The sequence below is a fragment of the Eurosta solidaginis genome, chromosome 5 (assembly GCF_040869045.1).
Source record: "Eurosta solidaginis isolate ZX-2024a chromosome 5, ASM4086904v1, whole genome shotgun sequence".
NCBI classification, from domain to species: domain Eukaryota; kingdom Metazoa; phylum Arthropoda; class Insecta; order Diptera; family Tephritidae; genus Eurosta; species Eurosta solidaginis.
In genome coordinates, this window is record NC_090323.1 from 141,268,811 (window position 1) to 141,295,252 (window position 26,442).

Below are 26,442 nucleotides of genomic sequence, written 5' to 3' on the forward strand. Positions count from 1 at the left end.
CTTAACCATAACCAGATAAAACAGCTGATCGAACCAACCTTATGAAAATCAATGTAATCGATTAATGGCCATACCATAACGCTAAAGCCATAGCCATACCATAGCCAACCAATTGGTTTTTGGTTTTTCGCCATATCCATAATCTAAAAATATTTGAGTTGGAGAATTCATTAACTTTTTGTAGATTTTTTTTTATTGTTTTCGATACGTTTTGACTAAGAGCCTTTTTTTTGTGGTATATGTTTGTCATTTTTTGCGTTTTCTTAATTTTTATGAAATTTTTACGATTTTTAGGTTAAGGCACCAATAACTGAAGCGAATTTGTATGTATGTAAGTATGGTTATGATTATGTCAACTGTAACTCGGGCTTTCGTTTACAAATGATCTATTGTTTATCTACGTTATTGAAATATTATTGAATTTTCGCTTTTGTTGTCGTTGGTCTAACTAGCACTATAAAATAATATTGCCAAATTTTGTGCTAGGAAAAAAAAAATACAAATACACCTCCCCCTTGTTCAAAAGGATGGACCACAAATTAGGATCGAAATCTCAATACCTAGGAAAATTAAACAGGGGGTACCACAGGGTGATATCCTATCCCCGCTTCTGTTTAATTTCTACATATCAAAACTCCCTTCCACATCTCTTTTAAACTTTTTATACTCAGTTGAGCAGAGCTCACAGAGTATATTAAGTTTGATTGGATAACGGTTGGTTGTACATATATAAAGGAATCGAGATAGATATAGACTTCCATATATCAAAATAATCAGGATCGAAAAATATTTGACTGAGCCATGTCCGTCCGTCCGTCCGTCCGTTAACACGATAACTTGAGTAAATTTTGAGGTATCTTGATGAAATTTGGTATGTAGGTTCCTGAGCACTCATCTCAGATCGCTATTTAAAATGAACGATATCGGACTATAACCATGCCCACTTTTTCGATATCGAAAATTTCGAAAAACCGAAAAAGTGCGATAATTCATTACAAAAGACAGCTAAAGCGACGAAACTTGGTAAATGAGTTGAACTTATGACGCAGAATAGAAAATTAGTAAAATTTTGGACAATGGGCGTGGCACCGCCCACTTTTAAAAGAAGGTAATTTAGAAGTTCTGCAAGCTGCAATTTGGCAGTCGTTGAAGATATCATGATGAAATTTGGCAGGAACGTTACACCTATTACTATATGTACGCTTAATAAAAATTAGCAAAATCGGAGAAGGACCACGCCCACTTTTAAAAAAAATTTTTTTGAAACTCAAATTTTAACAAAAAATTTAATATCTTTACAGTATATAAGTAAATTATGTCAACATTCAACTCCAGTAATGATATGGTGCAACAAAATACAAAAATAAAAGAAATTTTCAAAATGGACGTGGCTCCGCCCTTTTTCATTTAATTTGTCTAGGATACTTTTAACGCCATAAGTCGAACAAAAATTAACCAATCCTTTTGAAATTTGGTAGGGGCATAGATTTTATGACGTTAACTGTTTTCTGTGAAAATGGACGAAATCGGTTGATACCACGCCCAGTTTTTATACACAGTCGTCCGTCTGTCCTTCCGCATGGCCGTTAACACGATAACTTGAGCAAAAATCGACATATCTTTAATGAACTTAGTTCACGTGCTTACTTGAACTCACTTTATCTTGGTATAAAAAACGAACGAAATCCGACTATGACCACGCCCACTTTTTCGATATCGAAAATTACGAAAAATGAAAAAAACCATAATTCTATACCAAATACGAAAAAAGGGATGAAACATGGTAAGGTAATTGGATTGTTTTATTGACGCGAAATATAACTTTAGAAAAAACTTTATAAAATGGTTGTAACACCTACCATATTAAGTAGAAGAAAATGAAAAAGTTCTGCAGGGCGAAATAAAAAACCCTTAAAATCTTGGCAGGTATTACATATATAAATAAATTAGCGGTATCCAGCAGATGATGTTCTGGGTCACCCTGGTCCACATTTTGGTCGATTTCTGGAAAACGCCTTCACACCACTCCCTATTAAAACTCTCATTAATACCTTTAATTTGATACCCATATCGTACAAACTCATTCTAGAGTCACCCTGGTCCACCTTTATTGCGATACCTCGAAAAGGCGTCCACCTATAGAACTAAGGCCCACTCCCTTTTAAAATACTCATTAACTTCTTTCGTTTGATACCCATATTGCACAAACGAATTCTAGAGTCACCCCTGGCCCACCTTTATGGCGATATCTCGAAACGGCGTCCACCTATGGAACTATGGATTACTCCCTTTTAAAATACTCATTAACAACTTTGTTTTGATACTCATATTGTACAAAACAAATTCTAGGGCCACCCCTGCTCCACCTTTATGACGATATCTCGAAACGGCGTCCACCTATGGAACTAAGGATTACTCCCTTTTAAAATACTCATTAACACCTTTCTTTTGATACCCATATTATACAAACAAATTCTAGGGTCACCCCTGGTCCACCTTTATGTCGATATCTCGAAAATGCGACCACCTATACAACAACCACCACTCCCTTTTAAAACCCTCATTAATACCTTTAATTTGATACCCATATCGTACAAACACATTCTAGAGTCACCCCTGGTCCACCTTTATGGCGATATTCCGAAACGGCGTCCACCTATAGAACTAAGGCCCACTCCCTTTTAAAATACTAATTAACACCTTTCGTTTGATGCCCATATTGTACAAACAAATTCTAGGGTCACCCCTGGTCCACCTTTATGGCGATATCTCGAAACGGCGTCCACTTATGGAACTAAGGATTACTCACTTTTAAAATACTCATTAACACCTTTCTTTTGATACCCATATTGTACAAAGAAATTCTACGGTCACCCCTGGCCCACCTTTATGGCGATATCTCGAAAAGGCGACCACATATACAACAACCACCACTCCCTTTTAAAACCCTCATTAATACCTTTAATTTGATACCCATATCGTACAAACACATTCTAGAGTCACCACTGGTGCACCTTTATGGTGATATTTCGAAACGGCATCCACCTATAGAACTAAGGCCCACTCCCTTTTAAAATACTCATTAACTTCTTTCGTTTGATACCCATATTGCACAAACGAATTCTACAGTCACCCCTGGCCCACCTTTATGGCGATATCTCGAAACGGCGTCCACCTATGGAACTATGGATTACTCCCTTTGAAAATACTCATTAACAACTTTATTTTGATACTCATATTGTACAAAACAAATTCTAGGGCCACCCCTGCTCCACCTTTATGGCGATATCTCGAAACGGCGTCCACCTATGGAACTAAGGATTACTCCCTTTTAAAATACTCATTAACATCATTCGTTAGATGCCCATATTGTACAAACAAATTCTAGGGTCACCCCTGGTCCACCTTTGTGGCGATATCTCGAAACGGCGTCCACCTATGGAACTAAGGATTACTCCCTTTTAAAATACTCATTAACACCTTTCATTTGATACCCATAACGTACAAACGCATTCTAGAGTCAACCCTGATCAACCTTTATGGCTATATCCCTAAATGGCGTCCACCTATAGAACTATGGCCCACTCCCTCATAAAATACTCTTTAATGCCTTTCATTTGATACACATGTCATACAAACACATTCCAGGGTTTCCCTCGGTTCATTTTCCTACATGGTTATTTTCCCTTATGTTGTCACCATAGCTCTCAACTGAGTATGTAATGTTCGGTTACACCCGAACTTAACCTTCCTTACTTGTTAATTTTAAGGATGGCTTTGTAGTTATATATATATATATATATATATATATGTTCTATTACATTAATTAGTCGACCGCTTTGTGTTTGCGTCCGCTTTAAATAAATAGATAAAACAAATTCGGGCAACTTAGTTTTTTGAGAAGGATTAGAAAGAACTTATAGTATAGTTCATTAATTCAGTTTATGATCAAGAATCTTACAGACTAGATACAATAACATATTAAAAATAAAATAAATATAAATATTAAACATATACAACAGGTACAACATTATGTAAAGAGTAAGTCAAGGGAAGCCTTGAATGTGTCTCTGGACGCAGAAAAATCAATATTTAATCTAGTAGAGAGCTTATTTAATTCTGTAAGGGCGCGGAAAATTGGGCTAAAATAAAAGTAATTTGCTCTACAAGAACTTAAGTAAAAAGGCAGGAATGCGCGCAGATTTTTTTGCGGCACATTAAACGAGATTTTCGCAAGAAAAGTCCAAAGAGCCCACAATTAAGTCGTACACAAAATTAACCAAGTGCACCGTTCTCCTCGCTTCAAGTGATTCCAGATTGATCACGAGAAGAATGACAACGAGAAGAATAAGAAGGCAGCGGGTTATCAAAATGTATGAAGTTCAAAACAAAACGGACAAACTTTCTTTGAACTCTTTCTATTCTGGCCGAATGATTACTGTAGATGGGGTTCCAGATATTGGAAGCATATTCAATTTTGGAGCGCACTAACGATATATATAGGGCTTTCTTAGTATACGGATCTTTAAAGTCCCTTGCATATCTGCGAAGAAAAGCAAGGTTCCTGTAGCCATTGGGAGCACATAACATATGTGATTGGTGAATGTGAATTTTGAGTCAAAGACAACGCCTAGATCGACAAGTTCGTTAATTGACGCCAACTGGATGCCTGAAATAGAGTACAACGAAGAATAGTAGCTCATGGATTTTGAGAAAGACATACTAAAACATTTTTTAACATTTAAGAAAAGATTATTGGCCCCACACCAATCATCCACATTATTAAGGTCACTTTGCAGAAGGCACGAATCCGAAGGGGCATTGATTCTACGGAAAAACAAATGAGTGGGACTTCAGATTTTCGATCTTAACACACAAGAGTCTATTCGTCAGGTAGGATTTCAACCAGCTTAAAAACACAGAGTGAAAGCCAATACACTCAAGTTTATATAAGAGAATCTGGTGAGACACTTTGTCGAAGGCCTTCGAGAAGTCCGTGTATATAACATCAGCTTGAGATCCATCTTTAAATGCGGATATACAAAAATCCGATAAAGACGCCAAGTTAGTGACAGTAGAGCGTCCGGCAGAAAAACCATGTTGATTGGGTTCAACAATGCGTTTGACTATAAAGGATAGTTTATCTTTTATTATATTTTCGAAAAGTTTCGAACAAACAGTAAGTTTAACAATAGGCCTATAGTTTGAAACATCGTTTTTAATCCCGGTTTTGAAAATCGGTGTTATCGAAGCACATTTCCATCTATCAATAAAAATGCCAGATGAGAGAGACAAATTAAATATGTAGCAAAGAGGTGAACATAAAGATACCCTGCAGTGCTTCAGAACATACGCGCAGATGCCATCACTGTCGCGTTTCAGTGAGGGCTTTAGTGTTAACATAGCATTGGCAACGTCGGTATTGGAGATCGTGAGCGATCCAAAATCTAAACGTTCATTGACAGCAGAGAGCAGATTCGGAACAGCAGCATCATCTTCAAAATTAGATTTAAAGAATTCAGCGAAGAGTTCAACAGAACCATCCAGAGACTGCGCGCACTTGCCATTAAAGTCCACGCAAGTGGGAATATTAGAAGAGCCACGTTTGGAGCGAATAAAATTCCAAAAAGCCTTAGGATTTACTTTTAGATCCGTTTCGAGCCTTCCCATATACTGGTTATACAGAAATTTATCGAGAACATTAAACTGTTTCACACTAGTTGTATATTGCTCCTTGAGGAACGTATCCGTAGTATTAGCCCTAAATAACTTGTTATACTTATTTCGTTTATTTTTTAGATTTTTTAGAGCTTTGTTGTACCAAGGCAGTTTGAATAGTTTTGGCCCAAGAGGAGGCACGTTGATATTAAAAATCTCACACAACTTATACAGGAAGTTCTCGTAGCAAGCGCTCACGTCCTGAGAATTAAATAGATTTTCCCAAGTTACATCGAGGAAAGCATTATTTAGCTCCTCAAAATTAGTTCGGCGGAAGTTCAAAGAAAGATTGTCCGCGAGAGTAGAAACGGGAATCGCGTCAAAGTATTGAATAAATATAGCAAGCGGAACATGATGTTTATCGGACGCGCATAATAGGAGAGTACTCTGAGACAGTTCAAATATTAAATTTTCGTCCACAAACACAAGATCAAGCAACCTAGAAAGAGCGTTAAATAAATTATTAATTTGGATAAGATCACAACTTAAAAAACTATCAATGAGATTAATTTAATGTAAGCGCGTAACATTTGTAGGAGTTAAAATGCCATTATTCTGTAAATTCACCCATGTGATGTCCGGCATATTATAATCGCCAAGAATACAAAAATTAGCGTCAGCATTAGCTTGCCAAAGGTTGACAATATTTTCGATGTGAGCACTATATAAACTGTCACGACTGTTTGGCGGTATGTATGAATAGCAGATGAGCGTATAACACGAAGAGCCAGAGATTTGGACACAGCTGATCGATTAGGGAATCGCGGTGAAGTAATTCAAAGACTGAGGCACGTAAGCCTCTTTTTACTGCCATCAAAACACCACCACCTTTTCTCAGCCCCGTTTTGATATAATCTCTGTCTTTGCAATAAGTTACAAAGAGCATAGGATCGAAAAACTCTACATCAAAGAAGTCCTCATTAAGCCAAGTTTCGACGAGAACGTAAACATCGTAGTCCATCCGGGATGAGGACAGGAGAACATTTATCGCCTTTGTGGGCATGCCGCCTATATTTTGGAAATAAATTGTCAGTGATCTACCCGCTCTGTCAACTAGATGGGTAGCTCGTTCAGCGTTGAGCGATTTATAAGAGCTAGGTGTTGTTAGACTGACTTTCAAATTGCTTAAAGGGCCGAACGTTGACCTCAGCTGGCCAAACGTTAGGGTTTAAAAGACTGTCATAAAAAGCAGTAGTGGCTCCGAGCTTGAAATTTATGCTCTCCAGGCTATCGAGTGGAACACCATTTTTCACTAACTTATGGCACGAAAGATGTTTGCGGTCAATTCCAGCATGCTTTGAGACAAAATCTATGATATTTTTTTCCGAGACCGTCGGCTTGAAGGAGGAAATGTGAACCCATTTCTTTTTAACAACAGCCTCGAGCTCGGTGCTCCCATTGCAGCCATGAATTATGGTCCTCCTAAGGCTGTTCCTTTCACCGGTAGTTTGACGGCCAACAGTAGCACTATCCACATTATTAAGAGTGTTTGCAGCAGGGCCAGAAGCATCAACAGAGTCCGTAGCACTGCTCATATCAGCAGAATTTGCAACAGCGGCAGTAGCAATAGTAGAGCGTAATCTGATATTAGGGCTTGCAGCGGCATTGGCTTCAGCTGCAGGGTTTGACTTAGCATTGGTATTAACTTTAGCAGGTTTGCTTTTGGAAGGAAATGTTAGGTGGGTGATAGCAGAATCGTTAGCTATAACAGCAGCATTAACAGCGTTGGCGTTAGCAGCATTGGCACTAGCATTAATAGCAATAACAGAAACGCCTGAGCTAGCAGCATTTGTGTTAGCAACATTGGCATTAACAGATGTGTCAGCTTTAGCAGGTGTAGATTTATTACCAGCAACAAAAGGCGTCGGCAGCTGTTGGGCATAGGACAAGTTAGGTATTGCGGTGTTTGGCGAGGAGGGGAGGTTTGCAATTTCAGTGTTAGCAGTAGAAGGCAATGTATATGAGCTTGCGAAAACAGGTGATCGAGCAACTAAATGGCATTGCCTGCATTGCTGAATTGGCTGAACGGGAGGAGATATAGACACGGCAAGTGGTGAGTGCGCAACTATCTGTGCGAAATGCAACCATTTCAGTGCATCAAGCATTAGTTGTACAGATGTATATCTACTACATTTTAATATAATTCGCATACGTCTATTCTGTAGCCATGAATACAATATAGTTGAACAATATTAAAGGAAAGTGGGATCATTTCAAATCTTATACTGAAAATCGCTTTGCTGCCCTCCCTAATACGACCCATGCCCGCCAAGGGGAACGTGCTTTCCGCAAGGTCATCGAATCCGCCTATGCTCCTTTTATTCCCGCCGGAAGATTTAGGAAATTCAGCCACATTTTCCGGCGGAGGCCGCAACATTAGCGAAAGAAAGTGATTTTATAAGACAACACGACCCCCAAATAAGGGATATACAAAACCAACGGATCAGATTGGTTGTGGATGAACACAAACGGGCGAAATGGGAGGAGCATTTAAAGAATTTGAAGCTCTGTTCCGCTGTGGGTAAGCTTTGGTCCACCATAAAGTCCCTATCGAATCAGACTAAGCACAATCACAAAATCTCCACCGTTTTTCGCGATAAAGTGCTGTCGGATGCGAAAAAAAAAACACGAGCGCGTTATGCCGACAATATATAATACATACTACGGTTGACAACGTTACACGGCGGGCCAACAGATGCGCGACCAAGCATAAATACAGCCCGTCCCGAATTACCATCACCACCAAAGAGATTGAGGATGCCAAAGTTCATGCTAAACCATCTAAAGCAGTGGGCCCAGACGGCATAGTCATGCCGATGCTTAAAAACCTAGGCAAGGAGGGATTTACTGACCTATCACATATCTTCAACCTGTCCCTTTCCACCTTTGTCATCCTCGAGAAATGTAAAAAGGCCAAAATGGTGGTCCCGCTATTAAAGCCTGGGAAACCAGCTAACATAGGATATTCTTATCGTCCGACATCTCTCCTATCGCCAGTAGCCAAAACACTTACTTGCCAATCATCAGATAAATTGCGGATTAAATCAAAACCCCTACCATAGGACAGAAGTACATTTTTTCATTTCCCACATCGGTTAAGCGTCACTCAGTAGGAGCCTTTATTTAAAGTTTTACCACCGCATGTTCGGTACTGCACAAAGTACCATATTGTACAATCTAAATATTAGTGCCATACCTTAATGCGCGTTCTTTTAGCATACTCTGAAAATTAAAAAGAATTTAAGGAATTCGTGTACTTTTCAATAATTTGTTAATACGCAATTGAAAAAGGAATCAAGGGACAAACAAATATGTAACACTATTGACTGATAAAGCTAAATTATCACCAAAAACTTAAGCGACGAATATGGTCGGAGCATTTTTTCTTACGTTTACTCGTTTATTTCCGAAGAGTTATTGTCAACTTGTATTTCTTTTGCACTTTAACACAACCAAATAAAGCTTTTTTTTCAATATAATTATAGAATTTTAACTTGTTTTCAATTTACGCGTTTCAGTGGCCACTGCAGTTGTTTTGATCACTTTTCCGTTTCTTTGTGATTTTTACCTAGATTAGCATGGCGGAACGATGGTAGATTAGTGATGGAACGATATTTTGCTATTGGTGATTGCATCGCCGCTATTGACAAACATAGTGTACCTATACCAAGTGTGTTCACTAAGCGATAAACGTCAAAACTACAAACAGCCTCGCTCACCTGATGGAAATCTCAGGTCTAGAGTCGCATTTTTGGTCTCAACGACAACATTTTTGTCTACCAATCGTCTCGACTTTTTCAGTTTTTCAATCATTCGGAGCATTCGGTAATGGTGTCCATTTTGAATTCGCTGTCATTCCGAATCCAGCGAGTGCTTGTCAGAATGCCTGACAGATAAGTCAACACACTTGTACTTGTACACTATGTTGACAAATCGCTAATAGCTATTGCAATCCAAATATATCAATGATTGGCGATTTTCCTTCATTCGATTCTTTTGAATGACATTCACGGGGAATATTTTGAATAAGGTGCCACGATTTTCCATCTTTTTTTTTTTTTTGAGGGGTGGCGGCAGTCCTAAAAATCACAAAATTATCATCCGCAACTCTAGGAAACTCTTAAGGCTCCATTACTGTTATTTAGCATAGACTTGACTTGACTTGAGAACTGTCTCTTACCGTTCTGTTAAATGAACATTGCATGTTACTGATTACTCAAAACTTGGGAACACTTAACTTGACTTAAGCCCCATTACTGATGCTTAGCATAGACTTGACTTGACATGGTGTAAACTTGGCAACTTAGCCACGATTATACTCCACTTGGCGCATAAAATCTGGCATCATAATCAGCGTTGAAATTTATTTTTAAATAAATGTCAATTTGTATGACAAAATGTCAAAATGAAATGGAAACAAACAAATGGCATCTCAAAATGTAAACGTCACTTAGAACTTACATAGAAAACCAAAATTCAACAGACTTAGTCAAGTTAAGTTTTGAGTAATCAGTAACATGCAATGTTCATTTAACAGAACTGTAAGTGACAGTTCGCAAGCCAAGTCAAGTCTATGCTAAGTATCAGTAATGGAGCCTTTAGAAGTCTGTTGAATTTTGATTTTCTATGTAAGTTCTAAGTGACGTTTACATTTGAGATGCCATTTGTTTGTTTCCATTTCATTTTAACATTTTGTCATACAAATTGACATATATTTAAAAATAAATTTCAACACTGTTTATGATGCCAGATTGTATGCGCCAAGTGGAGTATAATCGTGGCTAAGTTGCCAAATTTACGCCAAGTCAAGTCAAGTCTATGCTAAGTATCAGTAATAGGCGCTTTAGTTTATGAAATATAAGCTTTTTAATTTCCAAATTTAGTAAAATTTCAAAAGACGCGTATTTGCGTCAAGATTCAAAATCCGAAAGCAGAAACTATATTTTTTATCTCGTTTAAAAGTTATTCGCGGAAAACCCGTCGATACTATTGTCGCTTTTTTCGTTGTTGCAATTAAACAAACGAAAACAAATGAAGGTGGTGAATAGTGCTGCCGCAACAACATCTTTTTATCTTCGTAGAACATTATAAGGTGGTGACACGCCGACATAAATGCAAACAAATATACACCATTAATGTATTTTCTTTTGTAATTCTCTGAATAATTTGAAATTAATGTATTTAATTGGTACAAGTGCAGAATACATACATTTGTAAAAAAAAAATTTTAAAATCGGACTTTATAGAGATTTTTATGCTGATTCCAACGGTAATTCTGCGTAGAACACCTAATTGCATAGGCGGCCTTCGGCCGCGCTTATAAAAAATAACCCTGTGCTACGCCATGCCAAGTCCGGGTGTGTGGTATAACCGCGGCTACCACCACGGTGATGTCCTTCTGCGTAGTACACACTTCTGCGCAGCACCTTAAATGAAAACAATGGTGGAAAAATACAATGAACATTTGGCGACCTTAAAAATGCATCAAGAAATGTATATTAAAAATGCAGCTGAAATTAAGAAAGTGCGAGAGATAGCAGAGAAAATAAAAAATCAAGCTGAAGTAGTAGGGAGGGAGAATGAGAAATTTTGTAGTGAAATAAAAACAATAGTAAAGGAGAAAAATTATGGGATACCACAACAAACATATGCAAATATGCTAAGAACGTGTGAAAATAAAACCACAGCTAGGGCCGTTCCAGAGCTTAAGAAATGGGCTCCTATTATTGTTAAACCGAAGGCAAAACAAACTAGTGAAAGATTGGATTATTTATTTATTACGGCCAGAAGCCTAATTCTAAGAACAAGGCAAGATCTAAACAATAAAATTAACCCTAATGAGCTAAAGATAACAGACATTAAAGGGGGCCATAATGGTATTATGGTGATCGATAATATTAATGAAGATGAAAGAAATAAATTTAAAGAAATAATGGACAAAAAAATAAGTGATGAATATGAAATAAAGATACCACGTGACTATAAACCAAAATTATTTATAATAGGCATGCAGTTTGAAAAGAATAGATATGACCTGATCGAGTGTCTAAGAAAGCAAAACAAATGCCTAGAACAGGGTGAAATAAAAATTATTAAGCAATATAATGTTAAAACTAGCAACAAAAACTATTACAACGCAATATTGGAGGTGGACGAGGAAATGTTTACTAATGCTTTAAAATTAGATAAGCTGAACGTAGGATGGGAAAGATGCAAATTTTACGATGGCGTTGATGTGACAACGTGTTTCAAATGCAGAGGATACAATCACAAGGCGACTGAATGCAAAAACGAGGAAGTTTGTACCAAATGCTTGGGTAAGCATAAGACCATTGAGTGTAATGAACAACCAGCAAACAAGTGTATAAACTGCATAAAGGCAAATGAGAAGTTAAATCTAGGATTAGATGTCAATCACTCGTGCAATAGCAGACAGCGCCGAGTCTACCTAAAGCACTTGAATGCCAAAAAACAAAGGCTAGGATACTAGCAGCGAACACCCGACGCACTGATAAGCCCGGCACAATACAATGAAATACCGCTGAAGAAAATTCGATACAAAGAAATACTGCAGACTAGACACAATGAACTAAAGTGCATATACTTGAATATTAATAGCATAGTATATAACAAATGTGAACTGGAAGTGTTGGATGAAGTACATACACCAAGTATCATATTATGTATGTTCGGAAACGTGTACAACGAAAGATGTTGAAGACAGCGAATTAGAAATAGCATCGTATAAGACTCACACAGCAGGCATACAGGAGGAGTACTAGTGTATGTTCATAGGACAGTGGAGAGAAATGTAATTTGTAATGCTAGTGTCAATATGAACTTATGGTGCATTATAATAAAATTGAAAAAGGTCGATAAAAAGTGGCAAATAGGGGTTCTGTATCATTCGCCAAGCACAAGTGATGCAGCGTTTATCGAGTACTTAAATGAAATATTAATCGATAAATTTGAAAGAAGTAAATGTAATATACTAATCGGGGATTTTAATATAAACTACATATCAAAATACATATAGCACAAAATTGAATGAGATATTTTCTGTGATGGGTATGACCCAAAAAGTAGAATTTAATACTCGAATTACATATGCAAATGCATCTAAAATTGATTTATTATATTCACATTCAGATGAAATTCAGTGCAATAATTTGCCTGCATACAAAATTTCAGATCATGAAACAATAATGTTCAATATTAAAACGTCTAAATCATACCAGATGAGAATGACCAAGAAAATCACAGCTTGGGATAAATATAATAGTGAAATCTTAATAAGCATCCTGAGATCATGTAACTTCAACATAAATGAAAACCTACTAATTTATGAGAAAGTAGAATTAGTGAACAACATAATAATGCAAGCTATGAAGAGTTTAACGTATGAAAAAGAAGTTCATATCAAGCTAATGAATAAATGGTACGACAGAGAATTGGCGCAAATGAATAAATGCAAATATAATAACTATAAGCTTGCGATACAAACAGGTAATTGGAACGAATATAAAAATATAAATCGTATCTACAAAAAGCTAGTAAAAATAAAGAAAGTTAAATATATGGAAAATAAAGTTGAAATGAATGAAAATAACGCCAAAGAAATGTGGAAACATCTCAAGCATGCGGTTTGCTTAACGAGAGATAACGAAGGGATTAAAAAGGCGATAATAGATGGTATGATGGTAGAAAATGAAACTGAGCTGGCAAATGGTCTAAATGGGTTCTTTATAAATAGCGTAATAGAAATTAATAACATCATAGAACCTTGCCGTGTAGCACTAAGTGAGGTACAAGTCAATTCTAGATTAAAGTTTGATGTAGTACTTAAAAACTGTATATCGTATACAGGATATTTCTACGCACAAATAATTAATAACAGCCTAGAAGAGGGTGTTGTACCAGAAAAGTGGAAAACGTCAACGGTGATACCAGTGGAAAAAGTTAAAAAGACAGTAAAACCTGAAGAACTTAGACCCATGAACACCCTACCTAGTGATTGTAAAATACTTGAAGCTTATGTTAAGAACCAGTTAATGAAATACCTTGAAGATAATAACATACTAGCCCACCAACAGTCAATCTTAAGGAAGATACATTCATGTGAAACAGCTCATAATTTGGTGATACATGACTGGAAAGAAGAGTTAAATAATAAAAAAGTGGTTGTTTCATTCTTCCTTGACCTCAAACGAGCATTTGAAACAGTGGATAGGGAGATCTTAATTAAAAAAATGCAACGTATAGGTATAACTGGTATGGAACTTGACTGGTTTCGCAGCTATTGAAGGAGACAAAAAACGGTTATAAATACCATGATGTCTGATGAATTGGAAGTACCCATAGGGTTACCACAAGGCTCAGTTTTGGCACCGATACTGTTCTTAATTTATATTAATGATATAGTTAACGCTATTGAAGGTTGGAAATTAAACTTTTCGCTGATGATGCATTAATAATGATTAGTGAGAATAATATTAATTCTGCACTTTCTAAAATACAACATGAACTGAATAACCTGTACAAATGGTTGTGCGGAAATAGACTGAAACTTAATATAAATAAAACGAAATTTATGATAATAACAAGGAGGAAAGTTAATGAGGATATAATTGGTTTAAAAATAAATGATGAAAGCATACAAAAAGTTGACAGTATAAAATATTTGGGAATTATAATTGATAACAAACTCAAGTTTGAAGAACATATAAACTACACAGTCCAGAAAGTTGCGAAAAAATTGGGGTTATGCAGAGAACATCCAAATATATTCAAAAAAAGTACAAAATAATTATATATAAGTCCATTATAGAACCGCACTTTGTATACTGCCCATCTATTCTATTCATTGTGTCAGACAAAGAAATAGATAAACTTCAAAAGATGCAAAACAGTTGTATGAGATTTATTCTTAAAAAACCTAGAGATACTCGTACGGCTGATATGCTGAGAAGTTTGAACTGGTTAAGTGTCAAGCAAAAGATATTTTTTCACGCTATGAAGTTTATATTTAATATTAAAAGTGTAAATGTACCGTAGTATTAGTTAAGCAAACACATAACATTAATACAAGGAATAAAAATAATTTCAAACTGCCTTTATTCAGAACTGAAATCGATCAGCAAAATATTTTATATAAAGGTCTAAAAAGTTTCAATGAACTGCCTATAGATATAAAAAAGTTGTAATGATATCGTAGCTTTTAAAGCAAAACTTTACGAATATTGTAAAACCTAGATAGTAAATTGTAATCTAGTTTAATTTATGAATTAGGCTTTTTTGCCGTGATAAATAAATGAAATGAAATGAAATGAAATTCAGTGAAAGATACACTCGAATGGAGTGGAATGAAGAACAGTGAGAAGAGCAGAGTTGCATTGGATTAATATAACTTCTATCATTGCATCAATATTAAAGATAAATTTAGAAAAAATAATTAAATACTTGAGTATAAGCAAACATTTTCTTTCAATTACTGCAATAAAGGTGTCCTAGATGCTATATATTCCAAAATTATAACATTTATGTCTGTTTAAAAATTTAACTTCAATTTCCCTAAGTGATGAATCATGCAATGCATTGTGCCCAACTAGGCGCTATTATTGATTATCTGCTGATAAGGCAGTACATTTGTGCGGGTAAAGTAGCGCCCATTAGTTGCTTTCGGCAACCATGTATTTTGACTTTTTTGTTATGTTTATATTCATTCGCCAGCAAGTGCAAAAATTGAAACGTGCCATTTTAATTAATTAAAAAGTTGTAAAACATCGAAATATATATTTAAAATAAAGTTGTTCATGCTAATCGAGCAATATCAGTTTGTATTGAATTCATTTGGAGTGCTTTCGCACGAACTAAAGGCAAGTAATTTTTTGAAAGGAAAATTCAAGGTGTTCACCGCAGTACAGCGCGCCAGCCTTTTATCAGTTGAAGCAGAATATTTTTGCGTGAGTAAAAACCCGCATATACAGTCCACATCCGCAGATAGTCTACCACCCGCTACATTGCCTCCAAGCGATCTACAACCCGCATCTGCCAAGGTAATCTAGCCCAAAGCTCCTTTGCCGCACCATTTTTTGATCCATCGAGCCGGATTGCCCGCATCGCTCGCAATTTTAATCTTTTTAATTTATATACACCGCATATTTGATTCCGTTGGAAAAATTACAAATCAATTTAATTTTTATTCGCCCGATACGCATACATATTACAAAAATACCAACAATTCAAGTCATTTCTATTTGACTGTCATTTGCCCTCTACGCGTACACGCATTCATTGCACTACAGAATCCGTATACCCTTCTCTACAAAAACAACTCAGCAAGCAATATTTTCATAGAGCTGTACATTTGCGCATTTTAGTAAGCCATCGTGACAATTATTTGCCTTCAACGAATAGCGTTACATACGTACATTTATAATAGAATTTGATTTATTTCCTCGCTCTGCAAGTACTGTAAACTAAAACAACAACAACAAAAATGTCAGCCTCTGTGAAAACACGGGACTCCGCGTTGAACGCAATAAAAAGGTACATGACAAAAGGCATGGATGGTACATTTTTGTTAGACACCGACCAAGTTGAGAGTTATTTGAAACTCTTGGACGAAAAATGGGTTCGATTCAACGCTGAACAGGATGAGGTGGACGTCGCTTGTGGTGCCGATAACGTTGCAGTGGAAGAGAGTACACGAACTCAAGCCGAAACTTGGTACGCTATGGCCTTAGCAAATTTTAACCGTGCCAAAAAGTGTCACACCGAAGCCTCATCCGCGAATGTAACCCGACCAACAAATGTTTCTACAACCGTGTCTGCCTCCATTCGTTTATCCAAAATGGAGCTACCCACATTTTTAGGCGACTCGACTGAATGGGTAGGCCTTTACGACTCGTTCTGTTGACTGGTTGACAGTAATACCGCGCTGTCGGACGGACAGAAAATGCACTATTTACGGAGTTGCTCAAAGCATTTGAAAGTCGTCAGCGGTTTCCAAATTTGTGATGCAAATTACAAGGAGGCATGGGACTTGCTTATGTCGCGTTTCAAGATCATGCTAGTCATCGTCGAATCGAATTTCAAAGCTATGGCCGATATCCGCAAAGCAACAAGCGACACCACCAGCTCAGTAAAAGGTGTCCTCAACCCATATCAGCAGCACATTCGTGAACTGAAAGCGTTAGGCCGACCCGTCGATTTCTGGGACGACTGGTTTGTTCATGAAGTAGTAGGTAGGCGTTCGAAACCAGGAAGCAATGGGAGCTGTCACTTGTTAGCTACGAACCCCCAACTTTCGAGCAGCTAATACATTTTTAGAAGTTAGGTGCAGATCACTCTCGATGCTATCGTCAGCTACTCCGGTACAGCCAAGCAAAGCTGTTACTTCTACCAAGCCCACCAAATCTCTTCATGCCACATCCACCCAGAATACGACTAGTTGCCCTTTTTTTTAATGGATGTTGTGGCAGCGCGCTGCCCTCAAGTGGCCCAATGAAACCAGGCTAATCCTGTTCACACGATCGATTTATATATATATATAATAACTTTTTTTTTTTTTTATTTTGCCGAGTCTTTGATGGGCAGCGGTTTGTCAAGCGTCACGATCTGAGACTGCTCAGCTACAGAAGAAATTTCATCAGCCAAGTGTAATACTTAAAGAGAACAGAAGCAAACGTATTATACATTAATTTAGAGAGGTGAGAACAATCTTTTTTATAGGAAAAAGGGAGTCCGAGCTATCAAATGTGTTTGAGTGAGAGTTATAATCTTGGCATAAACGCCGAAAAGGTTCATTTTGTTCGAAATTCGTTCTACATTGTTTCAGCAGAAGAGGTTTGAAGTGTCTCGGTGTCCGAGAGGGAACGCAAAAGTTCACTTCATTCAGAAGGAATGGGCTCGAAATTGATCCATTTAAAAGTTTTGTCATAAATATTACACCAAGCATTTCCCTTCGACTAGCAAGAGTTGGAAGATTGATAAGCTTTAATCGATTAGTATAAGGTGGAAGATTAGTTAAAGAGTCCCATTGGAAATTTCTTAAGGCAAATAGTAAAAATTGTTTTTGTATTGATTCGAGACTGTTTGCATGGACTTGATAACGCGGATTCCAAATTATCGAGCCGTATTCTAATATTGGCCTAACTAATGTTGTAAAAAGTGCTTTAGTTATGTAAGGGTCGTTAAATTCTTTTGACCACCGTTTAACAAATGCAAAAATACCTTTGCCTTTATTCACTGTAGCATTAATATGAAGATTGAAACTAAGTTTGAAATCCATCATGACTCCCAAGTCAATAAAATTATTTACAGTTTCTAGACTATAGTTGTTAATTGTATATGAAGCTGGTGGCGAAACTCTCCGAGAAAAACACATGAATTTACATTTTTTGAGATTGAGCGGCATATAATTTACATTGCACCAGTTAACTAAGTGATTTAAATCCATTTGAAGCAAGGAATGTTCCTCAACCGAGGCACATGATTTGAAAAGTTTTACATCGTCTGCGTACATCAAGATTTTTGAGTATTTAATTGTACCAGATATATCGTTTATGAACAACAAGAACAGAATCGGACCAAGATGGCTGCCCTGAGGAACACCAGAAGAAACATTGATGACCCCAGAAAGTGTATTTTTAAAGATTACTTTTTGCGTACGATAACCAAGATACGAAGAAATCCAACATATAAGACGGGGTTGAAAACCGAGTTGACTGAGCTTATGAATAAGTAATGGGTGTGATACTTTGTCGAAAGCTTTACTGAAATCGGTGTAAATTACATCAGTGTGAAGGCCTTTTCTAAATCCATTAGAAACGTGGGTGGTAAATTCTAGTAAATTGGTGATAGGTGATTTGCCTTTACAGAACCCATGCTGCGAGCTTGCAATTATGGGGGAAATAGAGAATGTTAGGTGGTGGGTAACAATAGCCTCAAATAACTTTGGGATAGCGGATAACTTTGCTACGCCCCGGTAGTTTTCTATTGAAGACCTGCTTCCATTTTTATGAAGCGGAATAAGAAAAGATTCCATATTGTTGGGAAAACGCCATAAATTAAAGATAAATTAAATAAATCTGTTAGCGGCTGATAGATGTTTGCAACACATTTTTTAAGAAAGTGTGTCGGGATCCTGTCGGGGTCGTATGAATATGATACTTTTAAAGTTTTTAAATAAGATAATACATCTTCTGAAGATATAAATGGAGCTCTGATTGAATAACATGAATCAATATGGTATGGGTATTCATTAGGTGAAACGTTGGTCTCAATATAGTAATTTGATTTGAAAAATTCCGCAAAGAAGTCGATGGGCAACAAAAATTAACTTGCGAAATTTTAAATACGCTTAAAGCCATACACGAAACCCTCAAGTCAATAGAAATGTCGTTAAAACCACAGTCTATTAATGATTAAATTACCATTATACACATTCTCAAGAGCCATTACAACTTAAAAATGCCCAGCATCAGCGTTTTTCTATAAACTGGTTGAAAGAATATATCTCTAGCGACAGACAAAAAAAAACCGTGGCCGTAGTCAAAAATATAGGACCAAATTTAAACACAAATATATGTAAATTTTATCTATTTTACGTTGTTTTGCCAATTTCTAAATTTTGTTTCATAATTTTATATCAACAAGCATAGTAATTAATTTGGAACACTCCAAATTCGAGAAACTTTTTAAGTCACCCCAAGCTTTAAAATTGTTTTCTTAGAAATCTTAAAAACTTTCTGAATATGCATTTTTTAAGGCCCATTTCTCTATATAAACTTATTTCTTTTGTTTGGGAGAATATGCTAAACACTTCAGAAAAAAAAAATTGTCAAAATTAAGCAGAAATTTTAGGATTAAAGTTGAATTTTTTTTATCTAGTATTGATGGAATTCTGGTTTTCTGAAATTTTCTTGAAATTTGAATAAAGTGTTTCAAATTAATTGCAATGCTTTGTACATACATATAAAGTATCTATTTCATACAAAACTACTTATGAAATGAATTTGATGAAGAAATATTGAATATTGAAACAATAGTCCCAAAGTAGTTTATATAGTAGTGCATACATATTAATTATAATTAAATAAATCAGCATTCAAATAGATAACGTTTTCTTTTTTCTCTAACTCATTACACAATATTAATATAAACGTAATAACGCACCTGAAAACACATTACAACTTCCATTATATTTAATAATTATATTTACAAGAAAAAAAAATATCATTTATATATATAAATAATTATAGTTAAAAAATTGTTTTTCTTGTTGTTGTAGCGATAAGGTTGCTCCCCGAAGGCTTTGGGAGGTGTTATCGATGTGATGGTCCTTTGCCGGATACAGATCCGGTACCATAGCACAATTAAGGCGCTAGCCCGACCATCTCGGGAACGATTTATGTGGCCACATTAAACCTTCAGGCCATTCCCTCCCTCCCCACCCCAAGTTCCATGAGGAGCTTGGGGCGCCAGAGCCTCGTCTGTTAGTGAAACAGGATTCGCCGCGGATAGGTGACAATTGGGTTTGGAGAAGCTATATATTGCGCTGGCCACCTGAAGGGTTGCGCCACACAGCCCCTTGAATCTGGTATTTTAGTCGGCTCTTACGACAGGCATACCTACCGCGGGTATATTCTGATCCCCTAACCCGCTGGGGGTGTTCTGCGCATATACGTAATACTCCTATATTGCTACAAAAGGCTAGGTACATTCCCAAACATCAGAGTGCCGATATATTGATGTTTAAACGTTTTTGTTTTTGTATTCAACATTCGAATGTACCTAAATTTAAATTTTTTCTTGTCACACTTATGCTGCTACAATCACAAAAATTTTATAGACTGTCTTGTTTTGATTTCGAATTCAAAACACATTGCGAGCATTTTCTATTAGCAATATAGGAGTATTACATTTATGGTTCTGTGAGAACTTTATTGAATGGTCTCATTCTGTCTGCTGTGTATCATTTTATGCAACTTGTTTGCCTTTTTCACCTTGGTCGCTAATTTTGTTCTTGCTAGTATAAATTGTACAATTATCCGTAGCCAATCAACGGCCAGTATCCTCTTTTCTACAATCCCAGGGAAACGTATTCGCCGGCCTGCAGCTCAACCAAATCCTTTTTACGATCTGGAAGGGAATGAAGAGGGTAGAAGGGTTAATGTGGTTTCCCGAGATGGTCGGGCAAGTACCTTAATGGTGGTATTTTCCGGAATGTACCGAATCAATATTCTGTCCACATCGACAACAGCAAAACTCCCGAAAATCTTCAAGGAGTCTCCTTATCGCTAGAGTGAAAATAGTTTTCGATCCGTGATCTTGAGCGGGAAGCTATTGTTATACTGGTCATTAGCACCGACTGTTGATTCTACCTTAACATTTTACAAATAATATCATTAACCATTTGTAAAGAGTCATATCCCGGTATTATTTACCCATCGGTTAAGAGCCAAAACTGATTCTTCGTCAGGATACTGGCCACCACGTTTCTCTGCATACTTCAATGTCAGCTTAGAACGAGCCAAGGGGTATCTATGCCAAGTTAAAACCTTGAATGCCAAGTTTTCACAACCCGGTAACGGATGAATATTAGTCATACTAAAGACCATATTACATTGGGTTAACCGCAGACAAGCACTTAATTCTGGCATATGATGTTTGCGCGCATAAGCATTATGGTGAGTTTTTATCATATCGATGGAACAATCGAAGTGGAACATAGGATCTGTCACCAATAGCGAAAAAGATATAATAACAAACACAAATTCTTTTTAATCGCAAGAGAAGAAGTTCAAGATTCATTATATAAATTGTGAACTTTTGCTTAAACTGGTATTATAAGTGATTTACAATCATCACTTGACTATAATAATAAAAGAAAAATATTGTGCTACAGGTATTTACTTTGCGACGTGTTAGCTGCTTAGGCACGTCTGAATGTTGCAAGTATATTACCCTTATACGTTTGTTAATCTTGCGATTTAAGAGGCAATCTAAGCGTCCTCTTGCCAGCTATTGGAATTGGAATATTCAATTCCCAAAACCGGAAAAAATACAGTTTTTTATCTCGATCGGGCAATTCCTGGATATATTGCAACTACTTCAATAACGTCCATAAATATAACAACGACAACCTTCCGAACTAAAAGCATACACCACGGAGTATCCAAGTAAGTAATCAAACATTCTAAAATTCAAAATTACAAAAAAACTATACTTCCTGACGCAATAGCAATGGCAGCATTTAACATCACACGACAACGCCTCAGATGGAGCCAAGTACTTTATTGAAAACCTTTTGTTTCAAATATATGAACTTTTTGACGACCAGAGTTTAGTTGATGTGACATTCAAATTAACAAATCCATCTTCCTTGTAAGTAAACTTTCATTTGAATTAACGCTATTGCAGCTTGTATGTCACATATATTAACTACGCTTGTTATATATGTATTTACAGAATTACGGCTCATCGTCTAATTCTATCGGCGGCAAGCCCTTATTTCGGTGAACTGTTCAAAAGGGACAACGGGATTTGTCCACTTATAGAAACCACCAATATCGACAGCGACACTTTCGAGCGCTTAATCACCTTTTACTATACCGGCAAAACGCTCATAACCATTGACAATGTGGATCGGCTGTTAAAAGCGGCTTTAATACTACAATTGAAAAGCGCTGTTGCAAACTGCTGATTTTATAATAGAGAATATAACCGATTTCACATTGCAGCCAGCATATAGTCTGGAGAAGTAGACTCAGTGTGAGACACTAAATGAAAAAATTCTGGCTTACGAAACACAAAACTGTATGCATGTAAATCAACGTGTGCGATTATTTGAGCATTAAATTTATTGTTTTATTATCTCGCAGGTAACCCAGGGCAGTGAATTTTTAGATTTTGACGCCAAAAAGTTGCAACCTATCATAGAAAGAGACAATTTGCATGTACGGTGCGAGAAAGGTGTTTTTAATTCTGTAAAACGTTGGTATGAACATAATACTTCTGCGCGCAAACATCATATGCCAGAATTAAGTACTTGTCTGCGGTTAACCCAATGTAATATGGTCTTTAGTATGGCTAATATTCATCCGTTACCGGGTTGTGAAAACTTGGCATTCAAGGTTTTAACTTGGCATAGATACCCCTTGGCTCGTTCTAAGCTGACATTGAAGTATGCAGAGAAACGTGGTGGCCAGATTCCTGGCGAAGAATCAGTTTTGGCTCTTAACCGATGGGTAAATAATACCGGGATATGCCTCTTTACAAATGGTTAATGATATTATTTGTAAAATGTTAAGGTAGAATCAACAGTCGGTGCTAATGACCAGTATAACAATAGCTTCCCGCTCAAGTTCACGGATCGAAAACTATTTTCACTCTAGCGATAAGGAGACTCCTTGAAGATTTTCGGGAGTTTTGCTGTTGTCGATGTGGACAGAATATTGATTCGGTACATTCCGGAAAATACCACCATTAAGGTACTTGCCCGACCATCTCGGGGAAACCACATTAACCCTTCTACCCTCTTCATTCCCTTCCAGATCGTAAAAAGGATTTGGTTGAGCTGCAGGCCGGCGAATACGTTTCCCTGGGATTGTAGAAAAGAGGATACTGGCCGTTGATTGGCTACGGATAATTGTACAATTTAGACTAGCAAGAACAAAATTAGCGACCAAGGTGAAAAAGGCAAACAAGTTGCATAAAATTATACACAGCAGACAGAATGAGACCATTCAATAAAGTTCTCACAGAACCATAAATGTAATACTCCTATATTGCTAATAGAAAATGCTCGCAATGTGTTTTGAATTCGAAATCAAAACAAGACAGTCCATAAAATTTTTGTGATTGTAGCAGCATAAGTGTGACAAGAAAAAATTTTAATTTAGGTACATTCGAATGTTGAATACAAAAACAAAAACGTTTAAACATCAATATATCGGCACTCTGATGTTTGGGAATGTACCTAGCCTTTTGTAGCAATATAGGAGTATTACATATATGCGCAGAACACCCCCAGCGGGTTAGGGGATCAGAATATACCCGCGGTAGGTATGCCTGTCGTAAGAGGCGACTAAAATACCAGATTCAAGGGGCTGTGTGGCGCAACCCTTCAGGTGGCAGCGCAATATATAGCTTCTCCAAACCCAATTGTCACCTATCCGCGGCGAATCCTGTTTCACTAACAGACGAGGCTCTGGCGCCCCAAGCTCCTCATGGAACTTGGGGTGGGGAGGGAGGGAATGGCCTGAACGTTTAATGTGGCCACATAAATCGTTCCCGAGATGGTCGGGCTAGCGCCTTAATTGTGCTATGGTACCGGATCTGTATCCGGCAAAGGACCATCACATCGATAACACCTTCCAAAGCCTTCGGGGAGCAACCTTATCGCTACAACAACAAGAACAACAATTTTTTAACTATAATTATTTATATATATAAATGATATTTTTTTTCTTGTAAATATAATTATTAAATATGATGGAAGTTGTAATGTGTTTTCAGGTGCGTTATTACGTTTATATTAATATTGTGTAATGAGTTAGAGAAAAAAGAAAACGTTATCTATTTGAATGCTGATTTATTTAATTATAATTAATATGTATGCACTACTATATAAACTACTTTGCGACTATTGTTTCAATATTCAATATTTCTTCATTAAATTCATTTCATAAGTAGTTTTGTATGAAATAGATACTTTATATGTATGTACAAAGCATTGCAATTAATTTGAAACACTTTATTCAAATTTCAAGAAAATTCCAGAAAACCAGAATTCCATCAATACTAGATAAAAAAAATTCAACTTTAATCCTAAAATTTCTGCTTATTTTTAACAATTTTTTTTTTCTGAAGTGTTTAGCATATTCTCCCAAACAAAAGAAATAAGTTTATATAGAGAAATGGGCCTTAAGAAATGCATATTCAGAAAGTTTTTAAGATTTCTAAGAAAACAATTTTAAAGCTTGGGGTGACTTAAAAAGTTTCTCGAATTTGGAGTGTTCCAAATTAATTACTATGCTTGTTGATATAAAATTATGAAAAAAAATTTAGAAATTGACAAAACAACGTAAAATAGATAAAATTTACATATATTTGTGTTTAAATTTGGTCCTATATTTTTGACTACGGCCACGGTTTTTTTTGTCTGTCGCTAGAGATATATTCTTTCAACCAGTTTATAGAAAAACGCTGATGCTGGGCATTTTTAAGTTGTAATGGCTTTTGAGAATGTGTATAATGGTAATTTAATCATTAATAGACTGTGGTTTTAACGACATTTCTATTGACTTGAGGGTTTCGTGTATGGCTTTAAGCGTATTTAAAATTTCGCAAGTTAATTTTTGTTGCCCATTATTAAATTCTCTTTGCCTTTCGTCTTGGTCTTCCATATGTTTTTTTTCGGCAAAAGCACCGCTGAAAGTATTATAACCAGGTGGGTTCGATTGAGATGTAGCTGGGTCGAGTACGGTAGAGTTTGTCTTTGGTTGTGGAGTCGCCCTTGAAGTCACTTTTGGAGTTTGGTTAGTAAGATCCAAAAATTCAAGGTCATCTTTTATTTCATTTGTCTGCAAATAAAAACATAAAATGTTAGTATACATAAACAAGCAGCAATAAACATTTGGATTCACGACACAATCCAAAAAAACATTCGCCTTACCGAACTTATTTTGAACCTTTGGGTTCCGACGTTTTTACCGAGAATATTTATGTACATTTACCTCAGAAAGTCCCCCTTCCTATAATTCTTTTGTATATTTTTTAGAAAATCCTTTACGTTTTTGTTCACGCTGTATAAGTGCAGCATATTTACAGAACAAGAAAAGGTCTTAATCATTTCGTGTAAGTGCCGGAAAAGCTTTTCTGTAAAATCTTCCATTTAATATCGACTTCGCTGTCTAAATAAACGGCGTATACGAAAATTGGTTCATCACGTCATATGAGCGTAGTTTTATGCAATACTTTCTTCAAAACTAAAAGCTTGGCATCCAACTCCATTGCTGATATATGTATGGACAGTTCTTAGATGTATATAATAAATTGATCAATATTTCTTCCTCCAAATTCACACTTCATCAGAGACAATCCCTCGCTTTTCTGCTCAATCTCGCCCAAAAAACAAATTGCTGCTCTCTATTAAGTATTCACACGTTCACCGTGAAATATTTTTGGTGTTGCAGCTTTTTTAAATGCTAAAATTGACAAACTCAAGAATGAAAAAATTAAAAGCAGCTTAGCACACAAAAAATTCAAATTACAGAAAATGTATGCTATCACCACCTTCGGAGCTAGTGATATGAATATCGCAAGAAATAACGAAAATACATATTCACCACTCATACAGAAACACTACCTTGCGATAACAAAGCATCAGGGTTGCTTTTTGCGATATAATTCGTATCGCAAGGATACAGAAACGGGCTACTGGGGCCTACGTAAAAGGGTCGCCGTTCATATAACAGTACCCGAGGACACTTGGTCAGTCATAATTAAATATTCTACGTTTTCAAAATTACAAATGGTTATAGCTTATGTGCTAAGGTTTACACACAATACTCGCGCCAAAAGGAATCGCACGCTTAAACGAACGAGTGGCACCCCTAACTGTCAGGAATTGGCTGAGGCCGAACTAGGACTGATTAAGTATACTCAACGTACTTATTTTGCTAACAAAATTTCTCATTGCAGGGAGAAAAACCCATT

The 26,442-nt window shown here is 36.5% G+C and overlaps 1 protein-coding gene and 1 long non-coding RNA gene across 3 annotated transcripts in view; both read right to left on the reverse strand.

Moving 5' to 3' along the window:
* The window catches only part of Atg18a (Autophagy-related 18a), a 72,487-nt gene extending 63,207 nt beyond the window's left edge, over positions 1 to 9,280 (reverse strand). For both annotated transcript variants that reach the window (XM_067787512.1, XM_067787511.1), the window contains exon 1: positions 9,109 to 9,280. The gene's annotated coding sequence lies outside the window, so the exon portion shown is untranslated. The remainder of the gene's footprint in view (positions 1 to 9,108) is intronic.
* Positions 9,281 to 19,936: 10,656 nt separating this feature from the next.
* On the reverse strand, positions 19,937 to 21,398 carry LOC137253346 (uncharacterized). The gene is made up of 3 exons (XR_010953776.1): positions 21,168 to 21,398; positions 20,925 to 21,104; positions 19,937 to 20,862 (listed from the first exon to the last, which is right to left on the reverse strand). It is a non-coding gene; the product is annotated as an uncharacterized lncRNA (long non-coding RNA).
* Positions 21,399 to 26,442: the final 5,044 nt, after the last annotated feature.